The sequence below is a fragment of the Narcine bancroftii genome, chromosome 4 (genome assembly GCF_036971445.1).
Source record: "Narcine bancroftii isolate sNarBan1 chromosome 4, sNarBan1.hap1, whole genome shotgun sequence".
Lineage (NCBI taxonomy): Eukaryota > Metazoa > Chordata > Chondrichthyes > Torpediniformes > Narcinidae > Narcine > Narcine bancroftii.
This window is the reverse complement of record NC_091472.1, coordinates 1,087,429-1,102,376: the sequence shown is the minus strand read 5'-3', so window position 1 is coordinate 1,102,376 and position 14,948 is coordinate 1,087,429.

Here is a 14,948-nt window from a genome sequence, read left to right as displayed (position 1 = left end):
ACACAGTCGTAGGTGTAAGGTGAGGAGAGGGGTCAGCAATCCACTGGGGAGGGAAGAGTTGAGCAATTCAACAGCCACCTGTCGAGTCCGTTGGGGTCAGCAGTGCCACTGTGTGTGCTGCATGTATGGCTGTGGTCCACACAGGTGGATGGGGATATTGTCCACATTCCAGCCACTCTCCAGCAACTGACTTACTTTGTGTCCAGACAACGGATTGGGCAAAGAGGACCTTTTCCTATTTAATTTGTACAGGAAACTTGTTCCCCTACCCAGCCACTGTATAGCACGAGTTTAATACTGTGAGCCCCCCCCCCCCCCTGTACAAACAGTAGTTGGAGGAGGCACAGGTTGCATTGACTTTAATTTTTAGTGTAATCAGTTAGCAATGAAGCTGTGAATAAAATTTGGAGTTTGGCTGAGTTGGGTGTGTGAACAGTATTCATTCATCATTCCCAACTTCATTTCAACATCTTCATCATTCTGAGTCTTCCCAACTCACAAACTCTACCCAGTCCAGGCTATAGTTCTTCTCCACAATTCCCAGACTTCCTGGACCACAACTCCAGCTGGGGCCTTATCCAAGGTAGAGCGGGCGAGGCAGTACCCTGCAGAAAATGAACCATTCTCTGTTTCCTGTGCTGTGGGACAGCAAATAAGTCACCAGAGGAACTGGTAGCGGCACATACAATTCTTCCTCTGTAAAGCTATTGCATTGCACAAGGACAGTAAAGGTTGAGATGGACTAAAATTAGAATACACAATATATAACATGTTATAACAATGTAATCCATTGAGTATATATTTCTAAACATGATCACTTTTAACATCTTGACAAACAATCTGCTATTAAGTTTATTTGTACCTCTGATAGGATTAATTTGCAGGTTATATTCTTGCAATATTAAACAATCTTCTGTTTTTATTCTTCATTTTATTCAAAAACACCAGAGGATTGTGGTCAGTAAATATCACAATTGGTTCATAAGAGGTACCGAGATACACATCAAAATTCTGCAAAGAAAACAGTCCTTTCTCAATAGTGGAATAGTTCCTTTGATGAACATTGAATTTTTTTGAAAAGTAGGCAAGTCAATTTCATTATGTTTTTGTAATAAAACTACACCTGCTGCCCCCTCATTGGCATCCACTGCTAACGAAAATGGTCTGTCAAAATCAGGAGACTTTAACACAGGGAAACGGCATAGCATCTCCTTTAAATTTTCCAAAGCTGTCTGACAAACTTTAGTCAAATTTCTCCCTTTCTTTAAAAGATTGGTTAAAGGAATAACAACTTCAGCAAAATTTTATATAATATCCTGCCAATCCTAAAACCTTCTCACTGCTTTCTTGCCATTGGGAATAGGAAATTCAAAAATTGCATTCACCTTAGATTGAATAGGCGCAACTTTGCCATGACCAACGACATAACCCAAGTATGTTACAGTAGCATGTCCAAATTCTTTTAGCTAAATTAACAGTTAAGTTTGCTTTGGATAATCTTGCAAACAATTTGTCCAATTCCCTCAGATGTTCTTCCCATGTGTCATTTTTCGTGACCAAGTCATCAATAAAAGCATCTGTATGTGTCAATCCTTGAATTACCGAATTAATCATCCTTTGGAATGTTGCAGGGACATTTTTCATGCCAATAGGTAACACATTATATCCGTGTGAACCAGATGGAGTAACACAAGCTAGTGACAGAGTATGTAGATTGTTTTTGGGAGATAAATTGGGGAAAGGTTTGTAAGTGAAGGTCACATACAAAACACTTTAAAACAGATCTTATTTGAAATACTGGAGCTCTGCTAATGCTAGACATATCAGCCCCACAGCCTTTCAAGAGCTTTGGAGAGTGACCAAGAGACTTCACTAATGGATTGTTACAAAAGGCAACAGATGAAGGAACCTGTCGGAGCCACCTTTGACTGGAGTGGAACTTGCTGTTCTAGGAGGGTCATGTGGTTTTGCACGCAGAGTCAAACAGGGTTTCTCTCAGAGACAGATAGACAGGCAGAGATCACTTCTACAGTGTTACAGCCAGCAATAGCAGCTGGGACTGGAACAGGACAAGCTGGCAAGCTTGTGGAAAACCCCCTTTGGAAGGCAGCCTGATCAAAGCCCTTGTGGTTCATGCAAGAGGAGAGGACTGGTTGTCTAATGTTTCACTTGAAATAAGAGAAACAAAAAGGAACTCTATGATGACCTGAAAGAAAGAGATTATCATCTGGAGAACCCTGAAGGGCAAGTTTCTTTGGCAAAACCCTCAAGTGGCTGGGTATCCAGCGTACAACAAATCTCTCTCTGAAACCAGACAAGAACATTTCTGAGCAGTAACTATTTACCTTACAAGCACCAAAGCCTGGTGAACTTATAAATGTTCAATTCTGTGCAGTCTAAGAATTGCCTGCAACCAGTGAACTTGGAAGAGTGAGAAGGGAGATTGGACTTTTCTGAATTCACACACATTACATACACGTGCGCTTAGAATTAGAAGGGGGTTAAGTTAATCAATAGTGATAACTTAAAGTGTGAATCTGTTTTTATGTTTAAAGATAATTAAAAGCAACTTTTGTTTAAGTAACCATTTGTCTTGGTGAATTTCTATTGCTGCTGGGTTTTGGGGTCCTCTGGGCTCATAACAAGCCAAAATATTCTTTCCTCTCTCAGTTAGAGGCACACACCAGTAATCCTTTAACAAATCCACTTTAGTAAGAAATTTAGCTTTCTCTATTTTATCAATAGTCGTTTATTCTCAGAATAGGATAAGCATCTGTTTTAGGTACTGAATTAACCTTCCTGTGATCTGTACTGAACCTAACAGTTCCATCTGGTTTTGGTACCAGAACACAATGAGAATTGCAATCTGAGTTCGAAGATCGAATAATACAATTTTTAAACATATTCCACCTCCTGATCCATGACTTTACTCTTCTGAATGTTTATTCTGTATGGGTGCCGTTTTATGGATTTGCCTCACCTACATCCACATCATGATAAATTACTGATGTCCTTTTTGGCACATCAGGAAACAAATTTGTATGTTTCAAAATTATTTTTTTCAACTGCATCTGTTCTTGTGACTTAAGATGGCCTAACTTTTTGTCCAAATTTTCCAAAGTTGCTGAGTTAGACAAGCACGTAGGAACCATGTTTTCTTCAAGTTTACCCTTACTAGATTCGGTTTCTATAATCTTATGATCCATAACTTCCTCACCCTGTCAACAACTAACACCTCTGATACAGATTGTTCTCCACTACCCTTATCCTCATAATAAGGTTGTATTAACAATTCACCCTTCAAAAAGTATCCACAAGCATTTCTTTAATCTCCTGTTCACTTACTGCTTTGTCCCATAAGTCAAGATCTGTATCTCTCCTCTGTTGTTGAATTAACTCTTTCCTTGACAAAAAGAAATCCTGACTCTCACAATGACCCTGCTCTTTCAAGACTATTTCAGAAGTACTGGGGAAGTCTCTATCAACTGAATCTTCCTCTGCTCTCATCATTTTCTTAGTCACAGCCCTCGTAACTGCACGTGCAGGATATAGCTCACATCCTCTCTAACCTCATCCTTACTAGGCCGATTTGTTCATCTCAAAACTGACCCAACTTTATCCTCTGCCAAATCATTCCCGAATAAAAATGGAACTCTTACTGCAAAAGGTCCTTTAACCAATTCTGAATTTTCACAATGTTGTGAAGAGATATTGACTCCACCTCATCTCCAACACATTTAATCAAAGTTGCCACCCCGTGCAATCTTTTGATCAAGAGTTAAAACATTTTTCAACAACAGTGACTGAGCAGCTCCAGTATCTCCACGAATTTTAACTGGAACCTGTGATTCTCCCTCCTTTACTGAAACCAAGCCCTCTGACACAAAAGGTTTAAAAACATCCATGACACCCTTACCAGGTTTGGAACATCTGCTCTCCTTAAATTTAACTGTCTGAATACCTGCTTCTGGTAAAACCTCCTTTCTTGTCTTTTTTTCAATACTAGACAATTTGCAATAACACAGTCACTCCTCCCCCGCCCCTTCTTCTCCTGGTCACTCCTCCCTCCCCCGTCTTCTCTCCTGGTCATTCCTCCCCCGTCCCTTCTTCTCTCCTGGTCACTCCTCCCCCGTCCTTCTTCTCTCCTGGTCACTCCTCGCCCATCTTCTCTCCTGGTCACTCCTCCCCATCTTCTCTCCTGGTCACTCCTCCCCGTCCCTTCTTCTCTCCTGGTCACTCCTCCCCTGCCCCTTCTATTCTCCAGCACATTTATGTACTGCTTGCTAATCACAGCTTCTGCAGACTTTCCTGCTTAACATCACATTGAGGGGGTTGTATGGTAGACTGCCCAATAGTCAGTGAGAATTGGAGGGGAAAGTCTAGAGAGACAGCAGACAGCTGCAGGAAGCAAAGTTATGATAACTTTCCCCATCCTGACTGGATGGTCGCATCTACAGAGAGTGCAAAGCTGGATCTCCTAATGGGGAATGAGATAGGAAGGGCGACAGACGTGGGTTCAAGAGAACACTTTGGATTTAGTAAATATAATGCTGTTGATAATTATGCGGAGGGATAGGTCTGATTAACATTTTAAATTGGAGAAAAGTTCATTTTGATGGATGCAAAAAGTGTGAATTGGAACACGGTTTCTGGCAAAGGTCTGCATGGTCTTCAAAGGTCACCTTTTGAGAGTAGTTTGTATGCTCCTGTCAGAAATAAAAGACTATGATTGGGCAATCAGGGTCAGGTGACCCAAGCAGTTGGAGGCATGATTTGAAAAGCAGACTCAACAGAAAGCAGCTGATTGGTGGTGCAGGAGTTGAAGTGAGAAAGGCCACCCTATTCAAGGAACAGAAAGGGTGCAGCAGGTAAGCAAAGGCAAGGGGTGTTCCTCTGGTCATAAACAGTGGGAATGGCAGGAGACGCTCCTCTTGCAGAATGTGGGTTGCCAGGGAAGCCAGCAGGATCCCCGACAACTTCATTTGTGAGAAGTGCATTCCGCTACAGCACCTGACAAATGGAGTTAAGGGACTGGAGGTGGAGTTGGATGAACTCCAGATCATTCGAGAGGCAGAGGAGGTGATAGGAGTTGCAGGGACACTATCCACTATTCACACCTCAGAGGCAGAAGGAGGGTAGATGGATGACAGGCAGGCAGTGCAGGGCACCCCTGTTGCCATTCCTCTGTCATGATCACATCCCTTTGTCAAGAGGGAGGAGAGTAAGAATGTGAGGATCAACCGTGTGGCAGAGGTCAGAAGGGTTTAGCTGGATGGTGCTTGGCGAGTTGAAGAATGCAATGTTGTGTCTAGTATATAAGAGAAAGTCGACCTCATGGTTTCCTGAAATGAGTAAGTATATTCTTTATTTGTTGGTAAGCTGTGGTAAATCGGTGTTGTTACAAGTGGTGACCCCGTGAGTTTACAGTTCCTTCTAATTTAAAATGAGGATAAATCCTTTACAGGAGTAGTTGGGAAGGTCAAACTAAAGATTCCCCCTTTTTTTATTAATGCCCCAGCATGGTTCACAATCCTCGAAGCACACTTTCCTGCCCTCAGTGTGACAAGTCAGAAGACAAAGTACGGTTTACTTGTGGAGTGTCTTCCAGAGCAGATGGCCTGTGGAGTGGAGGATGTCTTAGTGGATACAATTGGGACAAAATGAAGATGATAGCATAGACAACAGGCAACCGTCAGATGTTGAGGAAGTGACATAGACTAGCTGGTACAAGGCAATTTTTGGGAACAGGTTCCTTCATAGTGTTCAAGAGCATTTGGTGAGTATCTTTTGAATGTCCACCCTCGATTAGTTGGATCATGCCAACCTCATTATGACCATGACCTCTGCATTGAAGATAGGATTGGCTTCTGGTCAATAGGAGCAAATGGAACTGGAACAACTGCTTACTGCACTTTGTGAAGCCCCAGCACCTTCTAAATTAAGTTCAGGGAGTTGGGTGCTAGGTTGAAGGACAGGTCCCTCCCGGGTAGTGATCTCAGGATTTCTAACCACGCCACGTGCTGGTGAGGTGAGAAATAGGAGGATGAACACCTGGTGCAGGAGGGAGGGCTTCAGGTTTCTGGATCATTGGGCTCTTCCAGAGAAGGTGGGACCGGTTTCTGACGGGATAGTTTACATCTGAACTGGAGGCGACTAATATCATTGTGCGAAGGTTTGTTGGTGTTGATCTGGTGGGTTTAAACTAGATTTACGGGGGAGGGGAATCAGAGCAGATAGAGGAGTGGAGATGACGTGAAAATTACATGCACCGCTAGAGTCAACGGGTTGTGATCATAATACTATTAGTTTCAAGTTAAATATGGAGAAGGATGGGTCTGGGTTGAGATTCTAAATTGGAGAAAGGTCAATCTTGAGGAAATGAGAAAGGATCTAGAATGTGTGGATTGGATAAATTGTTTTCAGGCAAGGACGTGTGAGGCAAGTGGGGGATTTTCAAAGGTGAAATTTTGAGAGTAGAGTTTGTATGTTCCTGTCAGAATTAAAGGCACAGTTAGCAGGATTAAAAGCAGGTTATTGAGGGATATTGGGGATCTGGTTTGGAAGAGAGAGGTGTAGAACAGGGACAGGCAACACGGAGCAAATGAGGAGCTTGAGCAGTATAAAAAATGCAAGAAAAACCTCAAGAAAGAAATCAGGAAGAATCAAAGACACGAGGTGCTTTGGCGACAACGTGAAGGGAAGTCCTCAGGGTTTTCACAGGGAGATTAAGAGCAAAAGGATAGTCAGAGACAAAATTGGTTCCCGAGAAGATCAGAGAGGTCGGCTTTGTATGGAGCCAAAGAGATGGGGGAAGATCTTAAAGGTTTTTTTCATTAGTATTCACTCAGGAAACAGGAACAAGGTCGTGGGAAGGGAGGAAAACGAGCAGTGAGGTCATGGAACCGACACAGGTTAAAGAGGAGGAAGTGCTTGCTGTCTTAAAGCAAATGAGGGTGGATAATTCCCCAGGCCTGACAAGATATTCCCTCAGAACATGAGGGAAGCTGGTGTCGAAATTACAGGGGCTCTGGCAGAAATATTTAGAATGTCCTTATCCATGGGGGCGGTGCCGGAGGATTGGAGGGTAACTCACAATGTTCTGTTTTTTTAGAAACGGCTCCGGGTAACCCTGGAAATTGCAGGCGGGTGAGCCTGACATCAGTAGTAAGTAAATTATTGGAAGGTGCTCTAAGAGGTCGGGTATACAATTATTTGGACAGCGAGAGACTGATTAGTGAGAGTCAACATGGCTTTGTGCATGGTCGGTCATGTTTAACCAATCTTAAGAGTTTTTTGAGGTTTCCACAAAAGTTGACAAAGGAAAGGCTTTGACAAGGTCCCACACGGGATGTTAGTCACGTTCAGACACTCCGCATACATGGTGAAGTAGTGAAATGGATTTGACAATGGTTGGACAGAAGCCAGATAGTGGTGGAGGATGATGCTTCTTAGATTGGGGGCCTGTGACTCAGTGATTGGTGCTGGGATCATTGTTGTTTGTCATCTATATCAATGATCTGGATGACATGGTAAAGTTTGCAGATGACACAAAGATCTGAAGTGTTGTGGCAGTGAGGAAGACTTTTAAAACTTGCAGACCAGCTGAAAAAATGGGGTGAAAAATGGCAGACGGAATTTAATGCAGGCAAGTGTGAGCTGGAAAGACAAACAAGCAAGGATGTACACAGTAAATAGTCAGGCACTGAGGAGTGCGGTAGAACAGAGGGATCTGGGAATACAGATACACCCTGAATGTGGTCAGGGTTGTAAAGAGAGCTTTTGGCATCTTGGCCTTCATAAATCAAAGTATTGAGTACAGGATGTTATGTTAAAGTTGTGCAAGACATTAAAGAGGCCAAATTTGGAGAAATGTGTGCGGTGCAGAGAAGATTTACTAGGATGTTGCCCTTGAGAAGGTTTTTGCTACCAACACCTAATTGTGTACATTTTCATTCTGCTGCTCCATTGAGATCCGATCCAGATGATCCAATCTCACCTCAAGCTGAAGCTTCCATAGCAGGTAGTGTAATCAGGAATCCCCCCCTTCACCCTTCCTTTTGGAGTCATGGTCATTGGTCTGTCCACTTCCCACATTTCTGGCCGGCATGTTCTCCAATGTTCGAACGTCAACCTGAGAGAAGGAAGTTCTCCCATCTCTCTCCCACCACCTGCCAGGGACCAGTCAAGCACCAGCTTTTGGCATCCGAGGGAAATGAAAACCCAGGGCAATGGATGTTGTGATGCATTTTATCAGAGTTGGAAACACCAGGCCCCTGCTGGATGAAATATCGGACCTTGGGGTGCATGCAGTGAGACAAGAATTAATGTCCTCTCCTTTCAGCTCATTTCATCAGCTTTAGTTTCTTCAGCAGCTTCTGCACCTGGTCTTTGGGATAAGGCCTCAGTGCCAGACAAGTGGCGCTATTCTCGGGCTGTTCAATCCACAGCTTGTGGTCAACCTCAGCCTTCTTCAATGTTTGAGAAAGTTCCGTCAGGGTCTGTTCATCAGGTGTCTGCAAAGAAATAGGAAGCATCACATGACACAGCAGCCAACTCAGACCCTGTCACAATGTGGGTTGACACCCCCAGCTCCCATGTCCCCATCCCCAGATCACTGCCCCACACACCCATCCCCAGATCACTGCCCCACACCCCATCCCCAGATCACTGCCCCACACCCCCATCCCCAGATCACTGCCCCACACCCCCATCCCCAGATCACTGCCCCACACACCCCATCCCCCAGATCACTGCCTCACACACCCCATCCCAGATCACTGCCCCACACCCCCTTCCTCAGATCACTGCCCCACACCCCATCCTCAGATCACTGCCCCAGACACCCCATCCCCAAGATCACTGCCCCAGACCCCCCTTCCTCAGATCACTGCCCCACACCCCCTTCCTCAGATCACTGCCCCACACCCCCTTCCTCAGATCACTGCCCCACACCCCCTTACTCAGATCACTGCCCCACACCCCATCCCCAGATCACAGCCCCACACCCCATCCCCAGATCACTGCCCACACACCCCATCCCCCAGATCACTGCCCCACACCCCATCCCCAGATCACTGCCCCACACACCCCATCCCCAGATCACTGCCCCACACACCCCATCCCAGATCACTGCCCCATACCCCATCCCCCAGATCACTGCCCCACACACCCCATTCCCCAGATCACTGCCCCACACACCCCATCCCCTAGATCACTGCCCCACACCCCCTTCTTCAGATCACTGCCCCACACCCCCTTCCACAGATCACTGCCCCACACACCCCATCCCGTAGATCACTGCCCCACACCCCCATCCCCAGATCACTGCCCCACACACCCCATCCCCAGATCACTGCCCCACACCACCTTCCTCAGATCACTGCCCCACACACCCCATCCCCTAGATCACTGCCCCACACCCCATCCCCAGATCACTGCCCCACACACCCCATCCCCTAGATCACTGCCCCACACCCCCTTCCCCAGATCACTCCCCCACACCCCCTTCCTCAGATCACTGCCCCACACCCCTTCCTCAGATCACTGCCCCACACACCCCATCCCGTAGATCACTGCCCCACACCCCCATCCCGTAGATCACTGCCCCCACACCCCATCCCCAGATCATTGCCCACACACCCCATCCCCAGATCACTGCCCCACACCCCCTTCCTCAGATCACTGCCCCACACACCCCATCCCCTAGATCACTGCCACACACCCCATCCCCAGATCACTGCCCCACACACCCCATCCCCTAGATCACTGCCCCACACCCCTTCCCCAGATCACTGCCCCACACCCCTTCCTCAGATCACTGCCCCAAACACCCCATCCCCTAGATCACTGCCCCACACACACATCCCCAGATCACTGCCCCACACACCCCATCCCCAGATCACTGCCTCACACCCCCTTCCTCAGATCACTGCCCCACAAACTCCATCCCTAGATTTCTGCCCCACACATCCCATCCCCCAGATCACTGCCCCACACCCCATCCCCAGATCACTGCCCCACACCCCATCCCCAGATCACTGCCCCACACCCCTTCCTCAGATCACTGCCCCACACACCCCATCCCCTAGATCAATGCCCCACACCCCCTTCCCCAGATCACTGCCCCACACCCCCTTCCTCAGATCACTGCCCCACACACCCCATCCCTGAGATCACTGCCCCACACACCCATCCCCAGATCACTGCCCCACACACCCCATCCCCAGATCACTGCCCCACACCCCCTTCCTCAGATCACTGCCCCACACACCCCATCCCCTAGATCACTGCCCCACACACCCCCATCCCCAGATCACTGCCTCACTCACCCCATCCCCTAGATCAATGCCCCACACACCCCATCCCCAGATCACTGCCCCACACACCCCATCCCCAGATCACTGCCCCACACCCCCATCCCCCAGATCACTGCCCCACACACCCCATCCCCAGATCACTGCCCCACACACCCCATCCCCAGATCCACTGCCCCACACACCCATCCCCAGATCACTGCCTCACACACCCCATCCCCAGATCACTGCCCACACCCCATCCCCAGATCACTGCCCCACACCCCCTTCCTCAGATCACTGCCCCACACACCCCTTCCTCAGATCACTGCCTCACACACCCCATCCCCAGATCACTGCCCCACACCCCCTTCCTCAGATCACTGCCCACACCCCCTTCCTCAGATCACTGCCCCACACCCCCTTCCTCAGATCACTGCCCCACACACCCCATCCCCCAGATCACTGCCCCAGACCCCCCTTCCTCAGATCACTGCCCCACACCCCCTTCCTCAGATCACTGCCCCCACACCCCCTTCCTCAGATCACTGCCCCACACCCCCATCTCCCAGATTACTGCCCCACACCCCCCATATCACTGCCCCACACCCCCCATCCCCCAGATCACTGCCCCACACCCATCCCCCAGATCATTGCCCCACACCCCCTTCCTCAGATCACTGCCCCACACCCCCTTCCTCAGATCACTGCCCCACACACCCCATCCCCTAGATCACTGCCCCACACACCCCATCCCCCAGATCACTGCCCCACACCCACCATCCCCAGATCACTGCCCCACACCCCCTTCCTCAGATCACTGCCCCACACCCCCTCCCTCAGATCACTGCCCCACACCCCCTTCCTCAGATCACTGCCCCACACACCCTTCCTCAGATCACTGCCCCACACCCCCTTCCTCAGATCACTGCCCCACACACCCCTTCCTCAGATCATTGCCCCACACCCCCTTCCTCAGATCACTGCCCCACACCCCCTTCCTCAGATCACTTCCCCACACACCCCTTCCTCAGATCATTGCCCCACACCCCCCTTACACAGATCACTGCCCCACAGACCCCCATCCCCCAGATCTCTGCCCCACATCCTCCATCCCTCAGATCACTGCCTTACATCCCCACTTTCTTTTACCCCCACTTTCAATTTCCATCAAAGTATTCCAAAAGATGTTTTACCATCTTTAGCCATGGGTGAGGTGCTGGAAGACAAGAGGCTGACTGATGTAGCACCATTATTTATAAAGGGCAGCAAGGAACAGTCTGGGAACTGCAGGATGGTAAACCTAACGTCAGCAATAGGTCAGTGTAGGAGAGTGCTCCAATAACCATGGGGATTTTAACATGGAAGCAGATTGGGAAAGTCCGGTCAGTACGGGATCCCGGAGGTGTAGTCTGTGGATGCCCACGGGACAGCTTCTTGGAGCAGTGAGTTGATGAGCCCACCAGGGGATTGGCTGTTCTGGGTTGAGTGCTGTGTAATGAACCAGAGGTTTTGAGAGAACTTAAGGCCCTTGGGAGGCAGGATCACAATATGATTGAGTTAACTGTGAAATTTGAAACCATATAACCACTTACAGCACAGGCCAGTTTGGCCCTACTAGTCCATGCCGGAACAAATCCCCACCCTCCTAGTCCCACTGACCAGCACCTGGTCCATACCCCTCCAATCCTCTCCCCTCCATGTAATTATCCAGTCTTTCCTTAAATGTAAATAACATCCCTGCTTCAACCACCTCTTAATCCACATCCCCACCACCCTTTGCGTGAAGAAATTTCCCCTCATGATCCCCTTATAATTTTCCCCCTTCAATCTCAAACCATGGCCTCTGGTTTGAATATCCCCCACTCTTAATTGAAAAAGGCTATCCACGTTGACTCTCTCTGTCCCTTTTAAAATCTTGAACAACTCTATCAAATCCCCCCTCAATCTTCTACACTCCAGAGAAAAAAGCCCCAGGCTGCTCAACCTTTCTCAGTAACTCAAACCCTGACATCCTGTCAACATTCTCGTGAACCTTCTCTGCACTCCAAACTTGGCCTCACCAATGCCTTGTACAATTTCATCATAACCTCCCTACTCTTGAATTCAATACTCCGATTTATGAAGGCCAACATTCCAAATGCCTTCTTCACCACACCATCTCTCTGAGTATCAGCCTTGAGGGTACTATTTACCACAACTCCTAAATCCCTTTGTTGCTCTGCACTCCTCAATTGTCTACCATTCAATGTATATGACCTATTTAAATTTGCCTTTCCAAAATGTAGCACCTCATATTTATCTGTATTAAATTCCATCAGCCATTTCTCAGCCCACACCTCCAGCCTTCCTAAATCACCTTTTAATCTATGGTAATCTACCTCACTGTCCACAACACCACCAATCTTTGTATCATCCGCAAACTTGCTTATCCAATTCACCACCTCTTCTTCCAGATCGTTAATATATATAACAAACAATAGTGGACCCAGGACCGAACCCTGAGGAACTCCACTAGTCACCGGCCTCCAATTGGACAAACAATTTTCCACCACTACTCTCTGACACCTCCCATCCAACCATTGCTGAATCCATTTCACTACCTCCTTATTTATACCTAATGCCTCCACCTTTTTTCCTAACCTCCTGTGGGGAACTTTGTCAAAAGCTTTACTAAAGTCCAAATAGACAACATCCACAGCCTTCCCTTCATCTTTTTTGTCACCCCCTCGAAACACTCTATAAGGTTTGTTAAGCATGATCTACCCCTGACAAAACCATGTTGATTACTCCCTAGCAATCCCTGTTCTTCCAATATTTGTAAATGCCATCCCTCAGAACACTTTCCATCAACTTACCCACCACAGACGTCAGACTCACAGGTCTATAATTTCCAGGCTCACATTTGGACCCTTTCTTAAACAGTGGAACAACATGAGCCACCCTCCAATCCTCTGGCACTACCCCCATGATCCTAAATATCTCTGTTAATGGCCCTACTATCTGTCCACTAGCCTCCCTGAGTGTCCTTGGGAATATTTTGTCCAGTCCAGGAGATTTATCCACCTTTATCTTTCTTAACACAGCCATCACTACCTCCTCGGTTATCCTTATATGCTTCATGACCTCCCCACTATTTTTCTTTACTTCAACTGGTTCAATATTTTTTTCCCTAGTGAATACCAAGGCAAAGAAATCATTCAAAAATTCCCCCATTTCCTCAGACTTCTCACTCAGCCTACCCTCGCTATCTACAAGGGGTCCAATTTTATCTCTCACTAATCTTTTTCTTTTAATCTACTTATAGAAACCCTTTGGATTTATTTCTACTCTCTCAGCCAAAGCCTCTTCATGCCTTTTTTTGGCCTATCTAATTTCTTCCTTAAGATTCCTTCTACACTCCTTGTAGTCCTCCTTCAAACTCTCAGCTCCCTGCTGTTTATACCTCTTGTACACCTCCCTTTTTCTCCTAACCAAACTTCCAATATTCCTCAAACACCAAGCCTCCCTATGACTTCCAGCCTTTCCTTTGATCCTCACTGGGACATATTTACTCTGTACCTTCAAAATTTCTTCTTTGAATATTCTCCATTTTTCATTTACATCCTTACCTGAAAAAATCATGTCCCACTCAATACTCCCCAAATCCCTTCTTATTCCTTCGAAATTTGTTTTTCTCCAATCCAGAACCTCAACTTTAGGCCCTTCTTTGCTCTTCCCTAAAACTACCCTAAAACTAATAGAGTTTTGATCACTAGACCCAATTTGTTCTCCAACATTAACCTGACACCTGACCTATCTCGTTCCCTAACAGAAGATCCAGTATTATACCGTCCCAAGTCAATTCCTCTACGTATTGATTAAGAAAACCATCTTGTACACATTTGACAAACTCTAGCCCATCCAGCTCTTTTACTGTATGGGTATTTCAATCAATGTGACGGAAGTTAAAATCTCCCATGATCACTACCTTATGTTTATTACACATATATGCTATCTCCTTACAAATTTATTCTTCCAATTTTCTTGGCCCATTTGGTGGTCTATAATACACTCCCATTAGTGGCCTCATGCCTCCTCCACCCCTCAATTCCACTCAAACAGCCTCACTGGACGATCCTTCCAAACCATCCTGCCACCTTATGGCAGTAATGTCCTCCTTAACAAGCAGAGCAACTCCTCCCCCTTTTTTACCCCCTGTTCTATCACATCTAAAACATTTGTATTCTGGAATATTTAGTTGCCAGTCCTGTCCCTCCTGTAACCAGGTCTCACTAATTGCCACCACATCATGATTCCAAGTGCCAATCCATGCTCTAGCTCATCTACCTTGTTTCGCTATGCTTCTTGCATTAAAGTCATGCATTTCAGAGAATGACCCTCACATATATTCCCTATTCTACCTTTTACCTAACTTCATCATTCTTAACTAGGTGGCCATGCACCCTAGACATTGCTCGCAAACCCTCTCCCACAGCTCTAGCAAATCTGCTTGCCAGGATATTGGTCCCCCTTCAGTTCAAGAAGAGTCTGTCCCTTTTGTACAGGTCCGACTTTCCCCAGAAGAGATCCCAATGATCCAAAAATTTTATCCCCTGCCCCCTGCACCAGCTCTTTAGCCACCCATTCATCCTGCACATCCTCCTATTACTACCA